We start from the raw sequence: 27,130 nt of genomic DNA on the forward strand, positions 1-27,130 counted from the left end.
AGGGGTAGTACACAGAATTGAAGATGTAAATGACTTGGGGTAAGTTACCTTTCCGTGTTCCGCATTTCTCTCTCAACTTGCTAATCCTCAGATAAAAGACTCTACTAGACGGGTGCCCCAAATGCCATATCCCCGTGAATCGCTATTGTCTCTTGGTGGGGGACATCTTGTGGTTCTTGGGGTCACCTCCCTCTGCTGAATGTCTTGGTGTATCACATGTGAAGAATACCTCTGCCCCCCCCACCAACCGCCGAAAGGCTGGGGGGCTTGAAAGCAAGGGGAGGGAAGTAGAGAGAGAAATGGCTGCCCGTTTGCCTGAGGGTTGGTGGATTTCTTTGGATGAGGAAGGAAGCAGATGCTTGGGGGTTAATAGACCCTCTCTGTCACAGTTGGACGGGGCCAAGCGGGAGTTCTCGGCAAGATTTTCCGACTTTGATCTCAAGAAGGCAGCTCTGCCTAACAAATAGTCTGAAATGTCAAAGAATAAATGTTAAAGCTTGAGGGGTCGTTCTCTGGGGAGTTGCCTGGGCTGGCTGGGGAGGGAGGGGAGGAGGGAGAGAGGGACACAGCAGAATCCTTCACATAAAGATTCCGACTTGGTTTTGTGATATTTAAGAAAAAAGAAAACTCTGAATTATTTATAGCACAGAAGATGGAAGCAGGCTGTAGAGAAGTGGCCAGGCTTAAGACGGTGGTTCATGTTCCATTATTTATCTGCCCCAGCCTTGAACTGGCAAAACCTGCCTCGTTAGTGACGTGCCACTGACCTCTCCTTGAGTTACTTATTATTAGTATTACTCGTATTACTATTACTATTATTATATTAATTTAAAAAATTCAAGTCCTTTGACATGGGAGTTGGGGGGAGGCAATTTCTAGGAACAGTTGTGGCAAAAAGCAGGAGTTATCTCTTCCTCTTGAGGGGTCTCCAACATGTCCTTCACCGCCTCTTTCCACACCCACCAACGTGCATAGTGCTCCTGGGTGGATGTGAAGCATCTTGGTTTGGGCCTGGCTTCCAGTTGGCCATGTTGCTATTATTTCATCATGGCAGATATATCTCCTGATAACGTTCCGTTTGCGAAATGGAGGCAATGATCGTATGCCTTTTCTGGGTATGCTGGGGAAGTGAATGATGCCCTGTGTTCAGAACATCTCAGTGCCTGGGTAGGGGTGGAGGGCAGAGAAAATAGCATCAATGTTATGTGAGGGGGGTAAAAAGGAATTAAAAGAAATTTAAAAAGGGAAAATCAGAAGTGATAGAGGGATTAGTGTTAAAGCTGGAAAGAATGAAGTCTTTTCATCTGCTTATTTTGGACAGTGATGTTGTTTAGATGTTTAAAAAAGTGCTTCTGGTTGCTAATCACATCCTGATTCTATAGCGTGGGTAAATGAAATCCACTGATAATCTCAGAATTGCAGTTAAATTAAAAATGACAAGCTTCAGATGCTCTGCCTTCTCCCTCCACAAATAATACAAATGTGCTCTCGGTCCCTGTGCCTCCCAATTGTTCTGCACACCCTGGACATTCTCAGAGACGCGAACACATGGAACGAGTTTTTGACAGGTTGGGGATGTTGAGGTGAAGCTAGTCCAAGTACAAATTGATCATAGGTAAGCCTCCAAGCATCACTGTGTTTGCTATGTATTACTTTTATTGAAAATACTAATACTCCTGCTGTTTTTTCTAGACTTGTCTTTTCCCCACCTAGAAGAACCCAGAGAACATTTTGCAGCTAAAATGTCACAGTGACACTCCTGTTATAAAACTCTGAAAATGTACTTATTTTTATACTCGGTAACGTACTCTACCTCTCAGAAAGATCTTCCAAATATTTTTCCTCCACTGCCTGCTTTCGGTGATGTAGAAGTGTGACCAGCATTGTTGCTGTCGGGCAGTGGTTCCCAGACCCCTTGGGCTTGGGACCCCTTTACAATCTTAAAAATTATGAGGACCTTAAAGAGCTTTTGCATGTGGGTTAAATCCATCTCTGTTTATTGCAGTGGAAACCTTAACTGAGCAAGATCTTAAAAACACAAGCACACGCACACATCCCACTTAGCCATCAGGTGATGTCATCACGTAGCAGGAAGCCACTGGAAAAACGCCACATATACCTGTAAGAAAATGAGAGGGGAAAAAATGCATAGACCATCTCAGTAGACCTTAGTAGACCTTAGGCTTTAGATCTTCCTAGGAAAATAGTTTTAACACATGGCTCTCCTGATAAGGTCTTGGGGCTACCAGGAGTCTCTGGACCACATTTTGAGAGCTGCTGCTGTAGGGAAACTGAGGCCCAAGCAGCTTCTCAAATCTAGTCCGGGTCCTTTTGTTGTCAGTGAATGATACCAGTCAGGCGCTTTGCTCCAAGTGTGGGGCTACAGTCAGAACCCCATTTCTTCATGCAGATACCACTGATGATGCAGATACTCAGTTGCTAGGAATACGGGAAATACACGGGAAGGAATTCATCTTATCTGAAGAAAACTGAGAGACAGATGTTTGCTTGCTCTGGAGAAGGAGCATGGGCTTGCTGTAGCAGTAAGCATGATTGCCTGATTGAAGACACTCATCACGAATAGGGTTTTAAAATCCTGATGGTAAAAGAGGGTGGAATGAATGGCATGGGATGAAGGAAATTTACAATCAGCACCTTGTAGGTCAGAAGCCCAAACGTGTGTATTCTAGCCCTCCAAGTGCATCACATTTGGATTTGTCTAAGGAACGTGTGGGGCTCAGCAGTGTTCTACCAGGACCCATAGGAGTGTCTGTTTTAAGTTTTAAGCCCCCTCCCTCACACTCCTGACCTGGAAAGTTCTGGTAGAGGGAGATAGGACTGTGAAGTGCCTGACATCTTAGGGACCGCTGGGTTAACTCTGTGCACATCTCAGGCAGTCCTGGGCGCGTGGCGCTGTTTTTTCCCGTCTCTTGTCATTTGTACCTTCGTACCCCAGATTTGTCTTTCATACCGCAGGGACCGAGAACTGCTCTCAGCTTGTTCTGAGATGCTCTTTGACACCAGTACTGACAGTCCTCTCCAGGAGAATAGGGCCTTTCGAGAATATTTCTGACGTCATGAGCAGATGGTTCGTTGATTCGCCCTTCAAACACATACTGGGCATCTGCTCAATGCCATGCACTCTGCCGCTGAGTGAAGGAGTCATGTTTCCTACCCTCAAGAACTTTGTAGTCTAGTGAAGTCAGTCTTTCTCAAAGACTGGTAGTGACCTGTTGCCCAGGGGACACACGTGGAGACAGTTTTGGGTGTCACAACTGAAGGCAGGCATTACTGAGAACCCCTAAAAGTTACGTGACCCAAAATGGCGGTCGTGCCAAGGTCGAGAAACCCAGTCTAGTATGAAGATAGAAGGCTACCTCTTAGTCTTGGCTAAGAAGGACCCCATACTTTTCAGGACCTTCCTCCAGCTGCCACGAGTCCAAGGGCCATGGAAAGTGAGCACCTGGAGCCTGGGCCTTACTCCCCTTCTAGGTGCAGTTGCCTAAACCAGAATTGCTCAACAGAATGGCTCTTAGCTCACTTCCATGCCATGTGCAGACCTCTCCATCGGTCTGTTCTCCTAAGGATGGGTTGCACTGCAGACATAAGTACTGCCGAGCCCAAGGGTTGGCCAAGGGGGCTGGCTGCTGTTTAGGGCAGAGGGGAGTATGATTGTGGCATGGTTCAGGCTAGGTGGGGCCCTTTGGTTGTGGGAAGGAGAAGGAGAGCAGGCTGGGGCCAAGTCTCTGGCACAACCTGTCCCAACTCACAACTCCAGGGAGCCTGAGACACCTACATTCTTACCTTGCCCTTCAAATCATTCCGAAAATACATTTAACAGGGTAGGAGGATAGGATGTACTATATTTAACAGCATGTTGGCTTGACTTACAACTTTCAAATCTTCAGATCCGTGAGATACGGGCTTCAATAATTCTCTTGTTCCTGGTCCTGCAAATGTAAGGGGCAGGCCTGGTGCAGACTAGTGAATAATTATGAAGCAATATGATGAAATTATGCATGAGATAAACATAGGGGAGGGACCTTCATTTTTCAGTGCAGCTCTTAAAAATACTGGATCTTGACATCTGTTTGCAGCTGTATAAATAGAAATGGCAGTTCAAGGAACCCCACAATTAGGGTGATGAGTTGAGACTTCCAATGTCCCATTGTTTAAAGAGGTGTCTCTCTCTTCGAGCCTTGGGAAGCCTAATCCCTTTGCCCCATGGCCTTTTGGCAGCCTCAGGCTGTTGGAGGTGGGCATTCTGCCTGCTGGGCCATCTCCACGCTGGGGCAGTGCTCAGGTGGTGTCATGCCCTTGTCAGGTTGCCATGGAGACTGATCTCGAGGTCCTCAAGATTAATTGGTATTTATTGGGGATCTGCAGTTTTCTAGATGCTGTGACCAGCCCTGTACAGGAGAGAGAGAAAGGCCGCACCCCCCCCCCCCCATTTTGCATTATTGAGAGGGTATCATTCTGTAACGGAGAGGTAAAGACCCAGGAGAAATTGAATAGGAAGGATATATTTTTTCTTCTAATAACACTGTGGGTTTTTTTTTCTGATTACGAAAGTAATTTATATTCACAGTAGAAAATTTGTTGAAATACAGAAAAGCACACAAACACATAAATTATCCACCATCCCATCACCCAGAGACAACACTGTTAACATTTTAGCTTTCTGCCTTCTAATCTTTTTTATGTACTTATTTAATTATTTAACGAAATCAAATCATTCTATGTGCATGTGCATGCACATGCATTATTTGCCACTTTCTTTTTTATAAGATCGCATGTGGCATTTAAACAATATTTTGCAATATGAAAATTTTGTATAAGCCATATATTCACATGGTTCCAAACACACACACACACACACACACACACACACACACACACACACACGAAGGCACATGAATATTCATAGCAGCACTTTTAAAAATACCTAAAAGCTAGAAACAACCCAGATACCTCTGAACTGACATATGGATAAACAAAATGTGGCATATACATAGAATGGAATATTATGCAGTATGGAAAAGGAATAAAGTACAGGGGTACCTGGGTGGCTCATTCGGTTAGGCATCCGACTTCAGCTCAGGTCACGATCTCACCATCTGTGGGTTTGAGCCCCGCATCGGGCTCTGTGCTGACAGCTCAGAGCCTGGAGCCTGCTTTGGATTCTGTGTCTCCCTCTCTCCCTGCCCCTCCCCCGCTCACGCTCTGTCTCTCTTTCTCAAAAATAAATAAACATTAAAATTTTTTTTTAAAAAAGGTGCTGACACATGCTACAATATTAATAAATTTCAAATACATGATGTTAAGGGACAGAAGCCAGACTCAAAAGATCCCATTTTGAATGAGGCCATTGGTATGAAATATCCCGAAGAGGCAAAGCTTTAGAGAGAAAAAGTAGATTAGTGGTTGTGTAGGGCTGGGGTTGAGAATTGGAAGTAACTATAAATGGACCCAAGAGATCTTATTGGGGTGATGAAGATGTCCTAACGCTGGATTTTGGTGGCTGTGCCACTTGGTAGATTTACTAAAACTTGTTGAATTGTACATTAAAATGGGTGGATTTGGGGCCTCTGGCTGGCTCAGTCATGGAGTTTGTGACTCTTGATCTTGGGGTTGTAAGTTTAAACCCCACATTGGGGTGAGATTACTTAAAAAAATGAAATCTTTAAAAATAAAATAAAATGGGTGAATTTTGTGGGAGGTCAATAATGCCTCAATAAAGTTTACATATATAATGTAGTAAATATACATGTAAAACAAAGTATATATAAGTATATAACATATAAAATAAGTGTATAAAGTATATGCAAAATAAAGTTTATATATAGATATTCTCTACCTCAATATTATTGATACATATATCAATAACATATGTATTGATATATTGATATATAATAGTATATATATTGATATGTAATATTGAGGTAGAGGATACCCCTCTCTGTATAAACTTTATTTTATATAAATATGCTACATGCATTTATTTTATATATTATATACTTTATTTTACATACATATTTACTGTATTATATATAAGGTTGAGGTACTATTTACATATCTGTTGAGGTATTAATATGTATCAATATATGATTGATGAAGATATATATATATATATATCAATAATATTGAGGTAAACAATACATATATCTTGGAGCACCTGGGTGGCTCGGTCAGTTAAGTGTCCAACTTCGGCTCAGGTCATGATCTTGTGGTTCGTGAGTTCGAGCCCCACATCGGGCTCTGTGCTGACAGCTCAGAGCCTGGAGCCTGCTTCGGATTCTGCGTCTCCCTCTGTCTCTCTCTGCCCCTCTCCCGCTCTTGTCCCTGTCTCTCAAAAATGAATAAATGTTAAAAAAAAATTAAAAATACATGTATCTTAACAATATTGAGGCAATTAATACCTCAATAAAGTTTATATATATAAATTTTAATCTACATCTTTATGTCAATATGTATATCAGTACCTATCGGTCTATCTAATGGTGAGAATTCCCCTTCCTATACCTGTCCCTCATCTGTAGACTCTTCCTATTACCACCATCACCACATAGGTAACCGCTGAGTGTCATTATCAGTTATGTATGAATAACCATCTGTAAACAACTATGAAATATGTTCTTGTTTTTCCTCCATATTTGCAGTATATCATACATACCATTCTACACTTTTTGGTTTCCCCCTGCCAGTTTCTTGAAGGAAACCTTATTCTTTTTCTAGAAATAAATACTATTCCATTGTATCGGTGTATCAAATTGATTTAATTTCTTCACAGTATTTTCTCTTACAACTAACTGCGATGCCTTGAACCTAAATATAATATTAATACAGGACCAAATAATCCCAATAGGCTATTGGATCCATCTGTTTTGTATATGCAGCCCATATGTGTACTGTCAGTAGTAATATATGAGAATGGGGTGCCCCACAACCTCAATAAATAGTGGGTCATAGCAGGATTTTTAATGGCTGGATAATGTTTCACTTTGTGGATATGCCATATTTATTTCATTTATCCCCGATATTTGGAAGCTAGGATTCTTCTGTTTTATTTATTCAGTTCTTAGTGAATAAGAGAGCGTGTGTTTCAGAACTTCTGGTAGCGAGGCTGAACGAGGGGAAGGGTGAAGGCAGCCCCCCAGCAGGGCACTGTGCGTCACAGCATCACTGCCTTGTGGCCCATTGCAGATACCCCTGGGTATGTAAATACCCAGCCGGTACCCAGCAAATGATCTTTCCAGACAGCTGTCTTCTTGTAACAGAGAGTTGACATAGGAAAAGCCATCTCTTTCTGAAACATGATGGCTTAAAATCCCAGGATGCAGATTTAGTGAACACAGGGGTCATTGGTCATTACCTTTTCCCAGGTGACTTCTGAGTCGCTGCCTACACTCCCATCATGTCCTTCCCAAAAATGCTTTTCTGGTCAGAGCCTTACCAACTTTTAGGGCTGGGGTTCTGAGCTGCACAGTTCAGAAATGTTAATGGGATTCTGAGTGAAGCTTCTAATCTCATATGTCGTACAGATGGCTAACCAAGCGTGGCACTTTGACTTTCTCAAGGTCACGGTGAGGGTTGGGAGGCAGTACCCATGTATCCTGACCTCCTGCCCTGGCCTTTAAGCAGGAGGCCTCCTGGGAACACACTGAGTGGGACATGACAGTAGAGATTGAAAGCGGCTGTAAAAAGGCCACAGACAGTTCAGAGCGAGGCATTTCCAGCCAACCCGTTGATCTGGGCACTAGGCAGAGGAGGGGCCCAAACTGGAGAGAAGTCAACGCGTTGGAGCAAATTCAAGGAAATAGCAACAGGAAATACGGAGGGGTGGAGATTGATCATAAGATTATCCAAATCTGCAGCCTTTTTGCTCAAACGGTAGGTATGTTTTCGCTCTTGCAGCTCTCAGTGGTGACAGCAAAGCCCATGCTGGGCTTCCAACATGCCATCTCCTCTTTTTCTAAAAGGGTCCTTAGTGTCCTTGCAGGGGTGGGCATGGGACAGAAACTGACAAGTAGGAGGAATTTGCCCTCCCTTCTTCTGAGTTCCTGGGCTCTTGTCTGCTGGAGATGAGGTCCTAGGGGCAGAGAAGGTCCATGGACAGCACAGCAGATGATACAGAAGAAATACAAATATGTGGGGGCACAGACGAGCGTAAGGGGGTGGTTATTAAGGATCGAGATCTGGTAGCAACGGGGAAGGGGAAAAAAAAAAAACTGAGCTTGGGAGGAGCATTGAAGTCGAACCAACAAGTGCAATTAGGTTTGTGTCACTTCCTACAGCCCAGGCAAGCTGTTCATTGGTCATCTGTCAGAGGTGGCTGCCAAGATGCCATGTGTATTCCAGGATCCCTGGGTGTTGGTCCTTTCTATCTGCCAGGCTGAAGGAGGGACAGTGGATGCCAGCCCTGGATGCCCGCTCAGGCATGTGTGGCCCACCATATGAGGCTCTCTGGCATCCTCCCGGAAGCCAGGGTAGCTGGGAATCAAGGAAGTACGGGATGGGAAGGAATTCGGAGAGACTTCCAAGCTCCCTCCCTGCGATGGGATTGCAAAGAAGCAGTTGCGGGCAGTTGGAGCAGGCGTTAGCTGTTGATGGCCAGGCCAGAGGGAGGCCAGTGGCCTTTCATCGCTCATTCTGTCCAGCCATGCCCTTGGCAGGACCCGCCCCAGCTCCGGAAGCAGGGGCCCTCGGGGCGCCACGGTGCCCAGCCAGGAAGCGGCCCTGCCGTTGCAGCCGCTTCGAACGTGCTCTGCTCCCGCCCGCCTAACTTCTCCCTCCCCTTCCTCAGTTCCCGCTACAGCTGGCATGCCAGTGTGCAGACTGTTAATGCTTCGGAGCCCGGCACGGTGGGTGCTTGATAAATAGTTGTTCATTTTTCCAAAGTTACTCGCAAAGGCATTAATTAAATACTCCTTTCCTTTTTAAAGATCTCCCAGCAAAGAGCGCTTTCAGTTTCTCTGGAAGTGCGCCCATACAGCCACCTGAGGTTTCTTATGCCTCAGTGACACACACTCCCTTAATGATGTTCAGTGATTTAATGAGCGCGATTACTTACTGATGGAAACTTCACGCAAAGGGTGGGGCTGCGCATCAGGGTTGCAAAGATGATTCACGTGTGGTTGCAGCTTCATGGAGAGGTGGCTGTGCACGACGCAGTCATACATGACCTTGTGATCAATATGTGTGTGTTTGGGCTCCCTGGAATTGCAGAGAATCCTGTGCGGAGCCGTGTCTGGCAGGATATGTGATCACCCTCTTCGTTCTTAGCAAGATGGCTAAGGGTGAGGGAGCTCAGATAAGCTTTGGTCAGACTGTGAAGGGCTTTTGAGGTTCACCGGCATCGAGTGAGGACTAAGAAAAAGCCGTTTGATTTGGGCATCAGGAGATCACTGTGAAATTGTGACGGGTGGGTCTCAGGGTGAGGTGATAAGGGTGCAAAGCTTTGAGAAACGAGTAAGCAGGTGAAGAATGGTAGACAGCACGAGTAGTGAACTACCCGTGAGTCTGGTAATGAAGGGGAACACGGGAGAAATTTCCAGGGGGAAGAGATAGGGTCCCTGAGTGCTTTTCATTAATGTGGGGGGATGCTTTTTATTAGGATAGGGGGAACCTTATCCTGTAGATGAGAGGTCAGCAGGAAGGAGAGACTTAAAGTACCCAACAGAGGTAGGTACTAGTTGGGCAATATTCAAAAAGTAGACGGAAAAAGCTGAGGACAAAAGCTTGGGTAGAGGGATTAACCTTGGAAAAAAGAACTCCATCTAAGACCAGAGGGAAAGCTAAAAATGAAGGAAGTAAAACTGAGGAGAGGCAATTGAGGGAATTTCTATTTCCTTAGCGAGGTAGAAAACAAAGGCATTCAGGACTGAGTTGGTTTATAGCGGGGGTAGTTTCTCTGTTGTCCCCTTGGAAGGAAGTTCTGGGTCACTCTTGTTGGGAAGGGGACCCAGATATTGATGAACTTTAATTCATAAGGGGGGCACACACTACCTGTTTTCACTGCAGTGAGTTTTGGCTGATCTCAATTTCTCTGCCCTTTTGACTTTGCCTGCATCAAAGCCAAATTTTGGGTCTGCTCCTCACTTTGCCTAGAAGGATGCAGCCAGGGAAACGCAGCAGACGACATCCTTCATCCTTTCCCACCCTCCCGGGAGCTTGACTTGACCCCATACAAGGATCCCTCCTTCAGGTGTCCCAGAGATTGAGCGAGTCCCACACCTTGCCTCTTCTTAGCTGTTCCCCTTGAAGAGGTTCATGGGGCCCACCTAACTGCAATGCAGTTGAGGACTTTCCAGTTCAAGAAATGGCCCTTTTCGTTGGCGTCTGTGGTTTAATTGGTTAATGCTGTGATCGAGCCTGAGCCTGAGTGTAGAGTCTCAGGTTGAGTTGGCCTTCAGGAGAGGTGGAGAACTCGAGGTTCTGATCTTCAATAATGTTGACGTTCTTGAGTGTGCCGATGGGATCTATGCAACTCAGAGCTGTGATTTCCTTCCTGCTGGCCCTGCCCTGGTTTAATAACTAGCACATCTGCCTGGGTTTCAGAATTCGGTTCTGCTGAAGCTGCCGCCCCCTTGCCTGGTACTCTATCTCCAGTCCTCCCTCAGTGTTTTCAGGGTCACAGGACCCTAGGTAATAACGATGATAAAACCCACCAAGGCACCCACTGATCTGTTCAACTAATAGGTGTTGAGCTACTGGGGTACAACAGTATTGATGGAGACCCCAAGGAGTCTTAGCTTTTGCACAGCTGGTTTTCCACTGGGGAGCCCAGATGATAAGCAGATAGATAAATGAGTCGGTAAGACCATTTTCCAATGGCAGCCGTGCTGTGCTGTGCATGAAAATTAAAACAACGTCCTGGGATAGAAGTGACCCCTTTCAGTTGAATGGCTGCAGAGTGGGCACTCAGGGACAAGTAGTGGCTGCTGTCAGGCTCTAAAGTGTCATCTAGCTTGAAATGTGTGAGGTGAGAAGGAAGGGCAGGAGAGGACAGTGGAGGGGTGGGTGGGTGCAGGAGGAGGGCTGGTGATGAGATCAGGGGTAGGCAGGATCATATCCCGTAAGCAACGACAGAGCAAGCTTGCTTTTCATTCTAAACTCAGATTTGATGTAGGGGAGGGATATGAAGTTTCCTTCTTTGCTTTTTATTAAAGGTGACCCTGGCCGGCTGACCGTGTTCCAGAGTGGGGGATTTGGGACGGGAGTGAGGGACAGGGGGAGAATGGAAGCTCAGATAGGGGCCCATCACCTGGATGAGAGGCCATCGTGGCTTGGATGAGGGTGGAGGTGTCAGGATGGGAAGAAGTGGATGGGGACAGATTTAAGACATGTTTGGCGGCTGCAGTCGACAGGATTTATTGATGGCCATTGGTGGCATGTGGGAGAGAGCCATCAAGGAAAACTGGTGGCTTGGGGGGCTTGTGTCACGGAGTGAAAAGGAGTGCCATTTATACACAGGAAGGCCCTGAAAAGGGCAGGTGCTGGGGTGAAAAGCATGATTTCTCTTTCGGCTGTGCCACATGTGAAAGACCAAGCAGAGAGGGTGGGGAGGGATTTGGACAATGAGGATGACCTCACAAGCCAGATGACAGCTGAGCATCCTTCGAGCCCCACCCCACACATTCATTCCCCCGCCCCCCCCCCCTCCGTGTGTCCAAGGATGTCTGGGGATGGGGAGGCTGAGATTGTCTTGCGCTTCTTGTGAAAACGTCAGAGTCCCTGCTTTTACCAGGTTGGGTGACATTACAAGATCTGCATGGATCACTGATCTGAATCTTCATCCCCAATATGTGAAACAGGCCTTTTGTTAAATGTTTTATGCTCAGAACATCACGCATATGTGAACTTTGTGTGCAGAGAGTGGCTTTTGCGATAGTTTTGGTATTGTGTGATAGCAACACAAAGCAGGAAATACTGAATCTTAGACGTTTCTGTTCTGACAAGTCCTCCAGCCACCCTGCCGACGGGCCACACCCATGCTACCAGGCTCCCCTTCCTTCTCTCTCGAGGTGTCCTCCCAGGGAAATCCAGTCACAAGACTTCAGTGTCCAGAACAATGTCATTACTTCCGTGCTCGACATGGGGCCTGTTTCTGCATTTATGGAGATGAATTCATGTGCTCCGCTAGATGATAGGCCATCTACTTCCGGTCCGGTCTCCAGCAGGCTGCAGAACTAGTACGAGCTTCCGATGTCTCTGTCTTCTTTCATGGTGTCTGAGAGGCGAAGGAAGCAGTAAGAAGATTTATTTCTCACTCATGTGAAGTGTGTCAGTCCTCCTGAAAGGATAGAGTGACTGCATTTAGATTCGATGTGAACGTTTACTTCCTCTGAGCTAACCCAGTAGTGACATAGCCACTCCCATGTGCTGAGAGCTCCTTTTGCTCGAGCCTGCTTTCCATACGTGGTCTCATTAAATCTTACAACAATACCATGGTAGAAGTGCTCTTATCAGCCCATTTCACAGATGAGGTAATCAAGGCTCAAAAAGGTAACACAGCTAGTGGCAACGGAGCCTGGGTTTGAGTCAAGCCCAACCTCTTAATGACGTCATACAGCCTCCCACAGGGAGGGTGCCGCCAGTTGAAATGCTTCCTCCGTGGGACTGTGGTCACCAGGGTGATGGAGATCTCGATGATGATAATGAAGATGGCAGTGACATTGACACTTAATGACGCTTGCCTGATTTAGGTACTAATATGTACACATACTGAGACACTTATACTCAACACGCTTCTTGTTTTTCTAATGTTTCTTTTTGAGAGAGTGAGCGAGCGGGGGAGGGGCAGAGGATCCAAACAGTCCCCAAGCTGACAGCGCAGAGCCCGACGCGGGGCTCGAACCCACGAGCCTCAAGATCGTGACCTGAGCTGAAGTTGGACGCTTAACCAACTGGACCACCCAGGCACCTCTATACTCAACCCACTTCTATGAGGCAGGCATTGTGATTATTATGTCCTTATTTTATTTTATTTTATTTTTAACAGATGAAGAAACGAACAGCCGGAGAGTTAAGTAACTTTCCCAAGGTCACAGAACAAAATGATTGACATAGACTGAATCTGATCCCAGGCAGTCTGGTTCCATAGGTTGTGTCCAGCAGTGTTGGCCAGAGCCAGTTTGGTTAAGGAGGCCATAAAACCCACCACTATGCCTCAGGGACAGGAGATTTCTAGGCACAACCAGAGCGTTGGGGTGTGGTGGTCAGAGCGAGGCCAGCTCTCCTGGGAGGCTTTCCCCCAGACCACCTCCCCTTCCCTCCACCAAAACATAGAGCCGCACTGTTTGCTAGCACATGCAGTGACTTGACACACGCGTTTTTATTGCTATTGTTGACGGGCGACAGAACTAGAACGTTTTCCATCTGACTCTTGCGTGAAAGTCATTTTAACGTGGATTTTCACATTCATACATGAAGAAATTGAGGCTCAGGGAGAGTTATCGCTTTCCCCCACAGCGGTCTCCTCGACTCCTCTAGACCCAGTTAGATGCACCTTCCAGGGCCCCAGACGTCCTCTCCCTGCCTCCCCGTGGGGCTCATCGCACTGAATTGGACTTACTGGTGACTCACCTGCCTTCCACGCTGGACCACCGAGCCCCCGAAGAGTGTCTCATTCCCCGCGGCGCCCCCAGCACGGAGCCGGGTTCCTGACACACGCTGTAACTCAATGCACGTTTGTTGAATACGGTGCAGAATGGGTGAATTATGTGACCCCTCGGCAAGGAAGTGGGGGGCTCCAGTTTCCATCACTGTCAAAATGACAGCTTTTGTAGAACTGGCCTTTTATCTGTCCAGCTTCGCCACGGGGCAGGGGCTGGGGTGGGCTGCACCTGCCAGGTAGGTTTGGAGCGTGGGTTTGTTACCGGGCCCCCGCACGGGGGGACGTTTTCCAGCTCTCTCCATGCCCGTCTTAGCCAGGACCCAGGCACAGAGCACTCACTTGCCGGTGGACTTTCAGCCACTCCTACGACTTCATATGCCAACATAAAAGCTACTCCAAGTGACTTCCACCTACCGTGAGCTTATCCCGTGTTGCCCTCCAGCTTCCCTGTGCCTCGCCATGTCCCCAGGTCTCCTGACCCTCTGTAGTAGACAGCAGATAACAAACAGCCTCCGTAAGCCAAGCGAACGGCCCCATTTGAAGGCCTATAGCCTGGAGCGATCAGAGTTTTCTATGGCCGAAAGTGGCAGGCAGGGGTTTCTGCAGACAAATCCCTGTTTCAGGTGGACGGATGCAACAGGTGTGTTTTTAGAGGAGGGAAGACCTTCGAATGCATGCTTGTCTCTGAGTCCACCAGTGCCAAGGTGCGTTAGCGTTTGTGAGGCAGCCCAAACTGAACAGTCTTGGGGAAGAGAGTAGAAATGAATCGTCGGGGACACCTGGGTGGCTTAGTCAGTTAAGCATCCAACTCTTGGTTTCGGCTCAGGTCATTGATCTCACAGTTCATGGGTTCAAGCCCCACGTCGGGCTCTGTGCTGAGTGTGGAGCCTGCTTCAGATTCTCTCTCTCCCTCTCTCTCTGCCCCTCCCACGCTCGCTCACGTGTGCATGCGCTGTCTCTCAAAATAAATAAGTAGACTTAGAAAAGAAAGAGATGAATCGTAGTCTCAGCGCTCGCCGGATGCCTGCCACTGTCCATCTCATTCGCTTACAATATCTGAGGGGGATCACACTCAGAAGAGACGTCATCTCAGAGAGGTTCAGTAAGATGCCCAGTGTCACACAGCCAGTCGGTAGCAGAGCTGCAGTAACGCCACCTCTGAGGCCTTTATCCATCATGGCGTCAGAGGCGTCTCTTCACCCCCTGTTCTTCCATTGCCCACAGGGCCAGAAAACTGTATCATCTCGTGGTTCATTTTTCCTACCACATTCCCGGGAAACCTGTGGCCAAGGAATTGTGCTTGAGAAGTAGAAGGGCTTATAAAACAATTCAGACCCCCTGAAATCACGGTGGCTGTCAGGAGCTTACGAATACACTCATAGATGGTTTTAGTTATTAATCGGTTTCTTTCGAACATCCGCCAAAGTACAACAGAAGAGGCTGCACACCAGAGGGACAGCATGCCATGACTTTTCACAGGTTAAATCAGTAATCGTGAGCACTACCCAGCAAGTTCCATTTACCAAACTCTGGTCTGCCAGAGACCTTTTTGGGGGTCTCCTCGTTTCCATGAGACATTTGTCAAGTGGTTTTGCTCCATTGCAGATAACATTTTTTTTTCCCATGACTGCTCTTCGATCCAAATACTTAATTCCTTCCTGATTTTATAACTTGGATTTCCTCATTCATTCTGCCTAAGTCATGACCCAGAGTAACTGGAGATTCCCATATGTTTGATCTCACATCTCATAGATATGGAAACGTTGTACGGGATGACACCCATGTGTAATTGTCACAAGACACATTTGCAGGACCGGGCCATACTACCTGGTCATTCAGCTTCTGCATTTTCTGTGCTGAAAGTAAAAAAAAAAAAAAAAAAAAAAAAAAAAAAAAAAAAAAAGGGCAAATTCCCAGAGAAGAGACTCAGAGGAAAGGGGGCCAGTTTGTAGGGTAAAAGAGCTGGTGGGGGAAATGGCTTATCTGACTCGGTTCCTCTGGCTTCAGTCTGTGGGTCCAGGAGGAGCTGTGTAAAGGGACCATGCTCCAGGACTGGCGTCTCCCAAGAGCTGGCAGGAGAGGGATGGCAGCCTGGCCTGTGGGCCCTGCTTGTGCTTTGTGCTGTGGGGATGGGGGGGTTTTCAAGGAGCCCTTCACGCCTGCCTGGGGAGCCTGCAATGAAGATCTTATTTCAGAGAAAAACAAAGTACATGTATTGGAAAAAGTCGGGCAGGAACAGAGGAACCTGCAGAAAGCAGCTAAAAACAGGCCAGGGATGAAGGTCAGTGATCCACATGGGCACAAGGGACAGGCGGGCAAGGGGGTTGGAAGGGCTTGTTTTCGGAGAGCGAGTGGGGAACGGGGCAGGTAAGCATCAGGAGAGGAAGATCACCGCGGTCTGTGGTAATGATGAGCACAGGGGACAGAGGGTGTGCAGATGTGACTACACCGAACAACAGTCTCTTTTGAAAAATGAAAGGGGAGGAGTCCCCAAGGCCAGTGGGAAGAGGGAGCTGAGGTCCACCCGCAGGCAACGGGAACATGGCTTCTAGCCAGGCTCCTGAGTATGTCTTACGTGGATTCCTGAGGTTCGTGCCCTTGAGCCCCCATGTTGGTGTTTTGGGGACTACCCAAGAGTGCCCAGATCTAACCATGACAGTTGGCCACTTGTCAGCAACACAGATCTAATGATGTTCGGTGACATCTCCAAATTTTCCACTGACATTGGTCCTAACAGCCACTTGACCCCCAATTTCTGGGATCTTCCAAAGGACCGGTAAGATACCATCCAAAGCCCAAATGTCTATGTGACTCTATTTCTTTTGGCGCCAAAAAGAACTAGAAAGAATGATCTTCTGATCCAAGGCACCATATAAGTGTTGCTGATGACTTTACGGGTGCCCTAGAAGTTTGTTTGTTTGTGTTGTTTTTGTTTTTGTTTTTTTGTGGAATTATGGGGCGCGGGGGGGGGTGGGTTCAGGAGATAGGCCAGGAAGCCACCGGCCAGTGCGTTTAACATCTGGTGTGGGGGAACTCTTGGAAGTCAGCTCAGAGGATGTGGTGGGGAAAACACCTGGCAGAGCGAGCGGGCTGGGACAGGGGAGGCTCGGATCCGGGAGTGCGGAGGCCGTGCGGAACGAATCTGCTGGCTGCTCTGAGCACGGGCTACCCACGCCAAGGGCCTGCGTGGCGGGGACCCTTGGGCTCTGGCCTCTGACCTTGAATCCGTCAGATACAAGGCTGAAGACAGTGAGGACCTGAGCGGGAGGCTTGGAGAGGGGGAGGCGCCTGGCAGATACCTCAGCTCTGGGAGTAGGGCTGGAAATGGGAACATCCCCTTGGAAAGGAGCCCAGCCGCTGACTCCCCAGGTCCCTGACAGCCTCTGCTGTCTGTGGAGGTGAGCTTCGGGGCTCTGCAACAGTCTGGCAGAACAGGTGTGGTCAGGTGAAGGAGAGTCTGGCCAGGAATAACGGGGTGGCCCGGTGGTGAGCCGGCAGCAAGGAGCACTCTGTTGAGGGGGCTAGGAAGGAGGCTGAGCTGAGCAGGGAGCACCGAGGGAGCTGTCGACCCCTTGGGCAGGGGCGGGTGTGGGGATGAGCAGGTGAGGTTTGTCACCACAACCCCTCGGAGCAGACAGGAAGCAGGGTGACCAGAGCCACTGGGAGGCATCTCCTGCATCCCGCGCCCCCAGGCGTGGAAGTCCTCTCAAAGAGGGCGTAGGTATGACCTAGACGGTTCCAACTATGTCCTGAGTTTAAGCCCTGCATAGAGGAAAGCTATTTCTTGAAAGACCCTGAGGGCCCCAGAAGGGAAGATGCGTTTCTGAATTCCCAAGGCCTGGGTGTCCTGCCTTCCCTTCCCTTGGGAACCGCACTCACCTTCTCTCAGACTGAGCCCTCCTGCCTCCTGCTTTAAGCAGAATTAAAGTTGAACCTTTGTAAAGAAAGGCCTCCCACAGGGCCCTAAGATGGGGCCCCATGGCCTCACTGGGTGACCTGTTCACTTCCTAGGGTTGCCTAAACTGAAATCTTCACTGAGTTCGTTGCTCAGGGAAACAATGAGAGCACACACACTTCTGCAGGCCATGGGACAGCAGCAACCTTGTGCAGCTGGTGAATGTGGGAGATCTAAGGGCCGGGCCCTGTGCCCACAAATAACCCAGGGTCCTGTGTCTCAAGATACCCAGCGTATATTATGTAAAAATCTCCTACTGGCCTTTGCTAAGGTCATTCGCTCTCTCCAGTGAGGTAGCAAGCATGTGCTCAGCTTGTTTTCTGTGAGCTGTCTGGGGTGAGTTGAGTTTACTTGGGGGAAAAGCAGAGCAAGCAGAGGGGGGCCCCAGGGCACCTGTTTCTGCACTAGGCATAGACAGGCTGAGGGGATAGTAGGATCTCGAGGAAGATTGGGAGGAGATCTGATGGAGCGGGTGGGATTGGAGTTGCCTGTGGGGCATGGGCTGATTTCTCCTGTGGGAGCTGGAGAAGAGCACCCAGCTGGAGGGACGGTGTGGGTAAAGACGCTCGGGCGTGAATCCATGACGTGAGCTCAGAGGACAGTGAGTGAGCAATCCATCCATCTGTTGGACCTATTTTATGCATCTATGTAGGGAATTTAGGAAGAAAAAGCCTGGGGATTTGGGCCAGGTTCTCAGGTTCTCCGAGTTCTCAGTAGCATACCCAAGTCTACCCCGAAGGCATTGATGCTCTGGGCTAATGCGATTTGAGCACCTACTTTGTGCGTCTGCATTGTTCTAAGCGTTAACCCCTCTGTGTCATTTGCAGATACAACAATGCCATGCAATTGGCACTTTTTAAAAATTATTTCAATTTTACAGGTGAGGAAATTAAGGATTGGAAAGAGTAAGTACTCAGAGATCATGGAACGTCTGAGGAGGGGGTGAGTGGGAGGAAAGAGCTGGCATGCTCCTTTGTGAAACTTTACAGTCATTAGTATATTTAACACACTTTGGACACATTACTATACACACAGTATGCTATGAACCCTCATGACAATTCATTGAGTGGGCTATTTTTAAAAATTTGTTTTAATGTTTTTATGTATTTTGAGAGAGGGAGGAGAGACAGCATGAGCAGGGGAGGGGCAGAGAGCGGGGGAGACACAGAATCCAAAGCAGGCTCCAGGATCTGAGCTGTCAGCACCGAGCCCGATGCGGGGCTCGAACTTGTGATCACGACCTGGGCTGAGGTCGGACGCTCAACTGACTGAGCCACCCAGGCGCCCCGAGCGGGGTATTTTCTTAATTTCCCTCATGAAAACGGTGAAGCTTTGAGACGGGCTTAGAAAATTGCCAACTGCTGCCTCCAAAAATGTGTTGTTGAACGTGAATTCATACCCACTCCTGCCTCATTCACTTTGCTCTTACTGCTGGTGCTTAGTTATAAGAGGGCCCCCTTCTGTCCTTTCTTCTTTTTGTGCTGGTTTCTGTATATTTGGATGTATCGTTGCCTCTGCCTATACAAATCTTCTAACGCCCGTTCCTCCCCACCCCTGCGTGAACGGGTTCGGCTTCCTCTTGGATGTAAGGGAGCTGGTCGTCTTCGAGGCCGACGGCGTGTTCTGTGAGTGGGTGACTGGTCCTCTGGCCCACCTCAAGGCTCCACAGTGCCCTGTAGTCTGTGTCTTGGCCTGGAGCTACAGATCGGGAAGGTACAAGCTTGAACAATTTGCCGGTGAAAAGCCACAATGCCACAAGATGGACTTGGGGGGCAGAGTTAGATGCCCAGGCTGAGAAGCCAAAGCAGCATCCCTGGGCAGCTGCCGGCGGAGAAGGGCCTCTAGGGAGACGGAGATGCAGACCGAGCCCCTCGTATGGGCATTTTGAATGAGAGTTTGTCACCGTCAGGTTGCAAAGGAAAGATCCAGGCCAGAGGAAGGGGAGAGGATGGGCGCCAGGCAAGTTGCTGGAGGGACAGATTTCCAGTTGGAGCCTGAGTTTCATCTTTCAGCACCTAGCTGCTCAATTCCAGATGCTTTCCTCGGGGAGTTCCTTTGCTCTTTACTCTCGGGCAGTCAGTGCTTAATGAGAGCCAGAGGGGTCCTCTCACCATGGGAAGGACCAGCACGACACGTAGACGAGGCCAGTGGGCACACAAGGCAGACTTGGCTAGGGAGGCGCATGGCAGGGGCCCCCGGGTGTCAGTAAACGCCTGAGCTCGTGGGTGCGGCTCCAGGGGCAGCACCTGCGGGCAGGGACACATCTGAACTTTCCTCCTGCTGTCTCCTGAACTTCTTGTGTCAGGAAACGTGAGCTGGAAATCACCCCAGAACAGACAGTCCTCTGCTGATCCTCTCCCTCTGCCGCTTCCAGAAACAGCAGGGTGTCTTATTTATTTATTCATCTTGGTGGGAACACGGCGTCTCGGCGGCGGCGTCCTAGCCCCCTACCTCCAGCCTCGGGGCGCGCACGTGCCCCCGAGGGGAGCCCCGGCCTACCCTGAGCTTCCTCACACGAGACCGCAGAGCCACGCTGCTTAGACGGAGCGCCCAGAGGAGGGTGGGCATGTGGGGCTCCACGCGGTCCTGGTGCCATGTGGTCCTGGTTCCCGGGGCCGGTCGTGGAGCCAGGACATAAATAAGGCTGCTCTTTGCAACTTCCTGGATCCTCTCCCGTTCTCACTCATCTCTCCTTTCTTTTTACTGCTCCCTCTGCTTCCCTTCTTCCTCCCTCTTTGCGGTGTTCTCCTCGCCGGAGTCCCCGGCAATGCTTCCAAGGGAGTTCTCGTACATTCGTGCATTCATCAGATATTTAGTGAGCACCTGCTGTGCATTGTGCCCGCTGCTGGGCTCAGCATACCAACTTTGACAACACACCTCGTTGCTCTTTGACTTGAACACCTGCCAGCACCCTTTGCCGAGCCCTCGCACTGGCCAGGGGAGCCCCCGTCCGGCTAGATGAGCCGTAGGATGGGACGTGGACTGGCCGGCAGAAACCTCAGGTTCTCACAGTCCGGTCAGCCTCATCCCAGGGAAGCAACAGCAGCAGACAGTCCTTTTCCATATCACTGTTACCCACCCCCCACCCCCCACCCACGTTTGCGGAGTAGCCAGAGGCAGATGCTAAATTCTAGACCTCCAAGAAAAATTCTGCAGCTTTCCTCGGGCTGGCTCTCCAGCCTTTGAAACGTCTTCTCTTAGACCGATCCTTGACACGAACTCAGGAGGCCCTCTTGTCTTCCTAGCCCGTCAGTCATCTGGGGATTGCTTCGCAAGAGTGGCTTACTGGGATGGGTCAGCCCCGCTGCGCTTTTCCGTCCAGGCGGAGGACTGGCCGGGTCAGCTGCGGCCGGCGCACAGGGTCTGCCTCTGGCCAGGGTGCACGCCTCCCTGGCTGTGCTCTTAAGCAAGACCAAAGGGGAAATTCGTTCCTCTTGCCCCGCCGCCCGGCGGCGTGAGGCCACATGCAGCCAGTGGGGCCGTGAGAAGCGGAGAGGACGGGTCTGGACTGGCAGGCAGAAATTCCTACCTCTAGCGAAAGCAGGCGTCCTGCCCTCTCTCGGCAGTCTCCTTCCCCCTCCGAGATTTCAGAGCTGACCCTCTGTCTCCCTCCTGCCACTTCAAACACCCACCGTTGGAGCTCCGGGAATGTTATTCTTCCATTTAAAGACATTCCATTTCATGTGCAATTAAATGTGTGGTATTGAATTGATGTTTTCTTCTGAGCATTTTTGGCAGCCTGAGACCCTGGGGTCCGGCGAGTGCAAATTCTCAGAGATTCTTCATTCCTCCTTTGTTCCCTCTTCCCCCCTTGCCTGCCAAGAATCTCCCTCCTCCTTCACCACACAGGCGCCCTCAGGACTTACCTTGTAATGTGAGAGCCCCAAGGCTGTCGAGCCCCTCTGTTCTTCTGTGAGGGGGCCTTGGGTTTCTACCTTCCGGTGCCAGCCTCATCTCCAGAGGCCGTCGTGCTGCCCGTGTTGAGCTCGGAGGGTGACAGCCGAGGGTGGCGAGAACAGGTTCCACTGGAAATGATTCTGCGTCTGTCCTTAGGGATGGGATTGGTTTCCACCAATCACAGTTGCCGGTTCAGAAAGCAGCGCCTTCCACGAGGGTACAAGTGACAGAGGTGAGGGGGCTGTCACGAGTGACGGGGAGCAGGGTGGCACTGGACTCTAGAGTCTGATGGGCCACCTCCACCAGCTGGGTGACCTTGAGCATATTGCTTTATCACCTTGAACTTCAGCAGCACGTTGTGTTTAAGACAGCTGTGAAGGCAAGACCACACGTTGCACACTGCATGGTGCCTGGCTCGGGGTGAGTGCTCTATTGACGGAACTTATTTTTATTATTAGTAAGGGCGCCAGGGGTAACACCATAAGCTAAGAGACAAGCACAGAGTGAGACAGAGTTGACGGGAGAAAGTTAGGAACCGGGTATGACAACGGGCCAGGTGAGAAGGGAAGGCAGGGTGGTCAGGAGAACCCATCAGGCTTCAGCTAAGGGCTGAAGTCCCTTCGGGCTGCTGGGACGGCCTGCTTCTGAGTCCCTTAGGGAACAGCCTTCAGGGGAGGACGGTCTGGGTGCTGCCTGGGTGCACACCCTCCTAGAACAATCATTAGCCAAAGCACCGAGGTGGCCAGTGGACTTCTGCTAAAACATTCTGGGTCTGACTTAGGGAGCGTGCCAGCCTTTGGGCATGATTTTGCTGCTCGACATACAGCAGAGTCAGGACCACAATTATTTATAACCACCGACCCTGGGAAATCTGGGTTTTTTTCCCCTACTGATCAATAGTAATCTTTACTAGGTGGCTGTCTCTACCTTCAATGTCTTTATTCCATTGTCTGACCGACCTCCTCCCACAAACTATTTTGGACTCTGAAGAAGGAGGAGGTTGGACATCGTGGTGGCAGGCTCGGACAGTCTGCCGACGGCCCCCTGAGTTAGTGCTGAGGCCCCCCCCACCCCCCACCCCCCACTCCCCCCCCAGGAGCAGCCTCAGCCATTTTCTTTCAGGAGAATATCTTGACCCTCTTCAGGTTTCTTTCCAAGTCACTGTTTTGTTTACAGTAGACTGAGCTCTCAGATAAAACGAAAATCCTGTAGAAAGGAAGGAACACACTTGTGTTAAATGCCCATCGTGTTTCAGATCGCTCCAATTACCTCTATTATCCAGAAAGTTTAAACCTGTCCTCCTGAGAACTCTGCCGAGTGGGTAAGTCACCTACCCATTCTACAGATAAGGAACGAGAGCCTGAGGGTGGATGCAGCCCAGTGAGTGGCAGGGTCAGCGTTCAAATACAGACCCCTCTCTTTTTCCAAGTCCTCGGTTTTTCAGCCACACCATTTTGGGGGGTTTTATGCCTCCTCTTGGTCGGCAGCGCTGAGTAATGTGTATGCCTGGCACATCCCTGTTTCCCCAGAACGTGGGGCTGACGGTGGTCACCTATGTCTCTGGCCACGTCTGTCTGTTCGGTGGACCTGTGTAGGTCACAGAAGGCACTGGGTGAGGCACCTCCCCCAGGGGAACACGGTGAGGATGAGGGGGTAACCACAGTCTGCCCACTGAACTGTACGGGCTCCGAGACCTTCTGTACCGAGGTGGCTGTGACCTGCTTGGATTCATGATCTCGCCCTAGGTCAAGCTCACTCCAGATCTGGAAGACCTCACAGCAGGGAGGCCCATACATATGGTATAAATATCTTGGTCCTCGCTGCAGAGGAAAATTCATGGAGCAGTAACCGAAACCCAGAAACCCTCATTCTGTTCTGTCTGATGAACCAGTTGTCCGGCGGGAACGAGAAACCCTACGGATGGCTTCCTTTGGCAGACCCCAAGTGGGGGCTCTGTCGAAGAAAGGAGCTAGGGAAGAGTCAGGCCAGAAAGTGCCAGAAGCCCGCGACATCTCTCAAAGACCCCTTCTACCGGGCACCGGCCCCCTGGCTCTCTCTGTAGCAGCCCCTCCTTGCTAGAGAGTGGGAGGTGTTCCCACGGCCTGGGCCGTGCGTCCCTCTCCCTCCTCCTCCCCTGCCAGTGTCCCAGCGTTTGAGCCTTGTGACCCAGACTCTGCTGGGCCAGCCAGCCAGGCAGTAAAAGGAGATTGATGCCCTCTCCTCCTAGGAGAATCCATCACTTTTTGGCATTCGGGTCAAATGGCTTCACCAGAGGCAGCTCTGAGCAGCACTGTGTGAGCTAAAAATAAGCACAAAAAGGGGCCCAAACAGACACGAGGACGTCAGAAATGGGAATGGCTCACTCCAGCCATCCCCAGGGCCCGAGCAGCGCCCTCTCCTCCCACACTCTTCCTGTCCCACCCCTCCTCCCCCGAGCCTCTGGGAAGGTGCACCTTCCTTTTGCCTTGGGTGATAGAGTCCAGGATGAGCAGGGTAAGAGGAGTCGGATAGGGTTGGAAGAAGGGAAGGTGGAGGGGCGACGTTCTATGGACCGGATGATCTTGGTGGCCACGAGGTAGGGTAGGATGGAAGAAAGGCGTGGACGGAACGTGAGCTGGGGAGCCATATATGAAGGAGGGAGTCCTTCCCTGGCCACTCTCTGGCCTTGTGAACTTTAAGAAGCTGCCCCTGCTTCCATTTTGCCATCCGTGAATGGGGCACAATAGCCCTGGTCTCCGGTGCTTATCATCAGAATTGAATTTGACCAAAGAGTAGGATTGGCCATTGATTAATTTCCCTTTGCCCTACTTCTTCCAACTTAGGTGTGGGGTGGGGGGCAGCTGCTCGGATGGTATTGTGGAGTCTTGAGTCTTGTTGGCTCATGGGACTGTCCACACGGAAGTGATTTGCCTTATGCATTTGGCCCAAACCCAGCCTCTCTCTGCTGAAGCCTCCAGGTGTCTTGTGGAACTTCTTACCACCATGGCTGGGGGAGGGGGGGGAGGGTGTTCTCTCCTGGGGGAGGATTTATGGTGGAATGGAATCTGTTTTTATTTTCCATTCCTCCCGTTGCCCTTTCTAGATCTCCCCTCCCCCTTTGTGGACAAAGCTCAGGTACTACTCTCAAAATACTTCTCCCTGAAGACAACTAAAGTGAGCCAGGCCTGTTTTATTCTGAGCCACTGGGTGTTTCCAAGTCTTTGGAAAAGATCTGTTTGCAGATTTGGGGAAGACACTTGGGTCCGTGGGAGGCTTCTGCTTCGTGCTTGCAATAACGTGCTTACCTTCCCCCCTGCCCCCCCATGACTGTGCAAGGCCCACGGCTGTTAACGCTGCCCCCTCCCGTGGTTGGGGCTCCATAGCTGCTGCCACACTCTCAAGTCCTGGGATGTGGAGGGAGGGTTGACAAACGGTCCCCTCTTTGCCGCCTCCACCTGACTTGCCCGAACCTTTCAGGGCCTGTGATTCTTGCTGCCGAGGGAGGGAGAGGAGGGAGCGGGCTCCGAGACTCGGAAGCCGAACACCAGAGCCCGCTCTCTGGGGAGCTCCTCCGTCCTTCCGTTTCCATCCTGCTCCCAGCTACCATGAGTGAGGAGAGCTCGCAGGGCTGGTGAGGTGGCCCAGCCCGGAGCTGGACCAAGGGACCCAGAAATTTATATACTGTTAGCTTTGCCTTTATGGGGGTGTGTCCGGAACATAAGGAGGCGAGAGAGGCATGATCACCATCACATGCATGAGTAGTTGAGGCCCCGAGAGGGACCTTGATGCAGCCCAGGCTGCACAGCTCGGCGGGGAGGAGGGGCCTCTGGTAAGTCCAGGCTTGCAGGCCTTCGGATGGTGAAAAACGGATACAGCATTTGTGGACACACGACTGTCTGTTAAGAGCTGGCCAATTCCTCCCCTTCCCATGCCCTTCTGTTCCAGTGGTTCTCGAAGTTCGGTGCCCAGACCAGCAACGTCAGCATTACTCAGGAACTTACTAGAAAGGCAAATTCTTAGGCCCCGACCTAGACCTAGCAAATGGGAATCTCTGGGAGAAGGACCCAGCCATTTGCTCTAACGAGCCTTCTAGATGATTCTGTGGCAGCTCAGATTTGAGAACAACACTGCCCTCTTACAGTGCCGAGGGAGGTTGGGGTCTGGGGTGGGGTCTGGGGCCAAAGGGAGCTTGTCCCTAGTGGTTTGGCCACTCTGGCCTGTCCTGATGCTCTGGATTCTAGTCCCGTCTCAGCCGTCAGCTGGGGACTCCTGACTTGTCCCTTGTTTCTCCTGCTTGTAAAATAATATCCATAATGATGCAACACTTACGAAGACTTAAGGAATTACAAACCTTCATACGCAATGGCTCATGTAGTAGGTAAGTGGAACTTGTGTTATCTTCCCACACCCATTTTATAGATAAGGAAACTGAGTCCTAAGATGCTTTGTGAGGCGCCCAAGCCCATACTGTGTGGAGGATCCAGGTCTCGATCCAGGTGCCCCTGACCTCTCTTTCCTTACCAGTCCTTGCGACATTCAGAAGTGCAGACGTGGCCTTATAAAGCTGCCTTCCCAGCCCATTTCCGCTCCGCGGCCACGCCAGGATGCTCACCTTGCAGGACCCCGTGCGTCATCACTAGTCACCCGGGAATGATTATGCCGTGATGAGCAGATGGCCTCCCCCGAGACAGGTCCTGACCTCCCATTTTGTCTCAGTGGGAGACTCTTTAGCCTTCCCCTTCAAGGCCGACAAATACCATTCCTCAGAGGCTAAGAAATAGCAACAGAGGGTGTAAAGAAGGGAACCAATTTTTAATTCCCTTGTTGCGAAGACTGGGGCAAAGCCCTGCAGAGCACGGCAGCCACCTGGCAGTCACGTGGCCCGTGAGGAGCGGCCACCAGCCACCGGGAGCCTGCAGCTCTGTCTTGCGGGGGAGGAGAGAAAAATGCTCTGTAAATGCTTCCTCCCACAGATCCGCGGGTCATCTGGGACACCGTGGGGAGACCAAGAATTCTGATAGGAAAAAACAAAACAAAAACAAAAACAAAGAGGTTTGTATAGTCTATTCTGAAAGGAATTCCCAAGCCAACCAAAACACTAAGCAAAGCCTTGCAGCCACCCTCGTCTGTTCCTGTCACATATGTCCTCGCTCATGGGGACAGTCTGCCATAGTCCTCTGTCTTCGGTTTTCAGTTTGTGACAAGGTCATTTGAGACAATCCTCTTTCCTGGCTCTGCAATGCTCTTTGTAGTGTTAATACAGATGTTTAGTGGGCTTCTGCCTGTTGCACAGTTAAGGGGAAGGTCAGTGAGCAAACCTCTGGCTTGTGCCTTACATCACTAGCCCCCTGCTCGTTCTATTCCTTCGTAGCATTCTTTCCAAGTAGTTGGGATGGCTGAGGTGATATCTCTGCTTTCTCCTGGCAGATGGACTTAGCCTGCTGAATTAGTGGAGGGGGTCGCGGCTGTTCTCTGCCTGGACCGTGGTTCTGGGACAGTCTCTGGATTTGGCTTTCATGATCTCATTGGTCTTCCAGGGGAGAGGGATTTGTCAAGTAAAGGCTTCCCCCAGATAATTTTAGCCGCCACAGAGTCATCTCTATCACAAACCAGGCACCGTGCTAGGATTGTCACAGCCATTCTTGTATAACAAGAATCGTGTGTGTGCGCATGTGTGCGCGTGC

The 27,130-nt window shown here is 50.0% G+C and overlaps 1 protein-coding gene across 4 annotated transcripts in view; it reads left to right on the forward strand.

Annotated features, from left to right (window-relative positions):
* The window catches only part of NTRK3 (neurotrophic receptor tyrosine kinase 3), a 381,805-nt gene that overhangs the window by 288,950 nt on the left and 65,725 nt on the right, over positions 1-27,130 (forward strand). The gene's annotated exons all lie outside the window — the stretch shown is intronic.

The sequence above is a fragment of the Panthera pardus genome, unplaced genomic scaffold (genome assembly GCF_024362965.1).
Source record: "Panthera pardus isolate Hobbes unplaced genomic scaffold, ASM2436296v1 HiC_scaffold_24, whole genome shotgun sequence".
Taxonomy (NCBI): domain Eukaryota; kingdom Metazoa; phylum Chordata; class Mammalia; order Carnivora; family Felidae; genus Panthera; species Panthera pardus.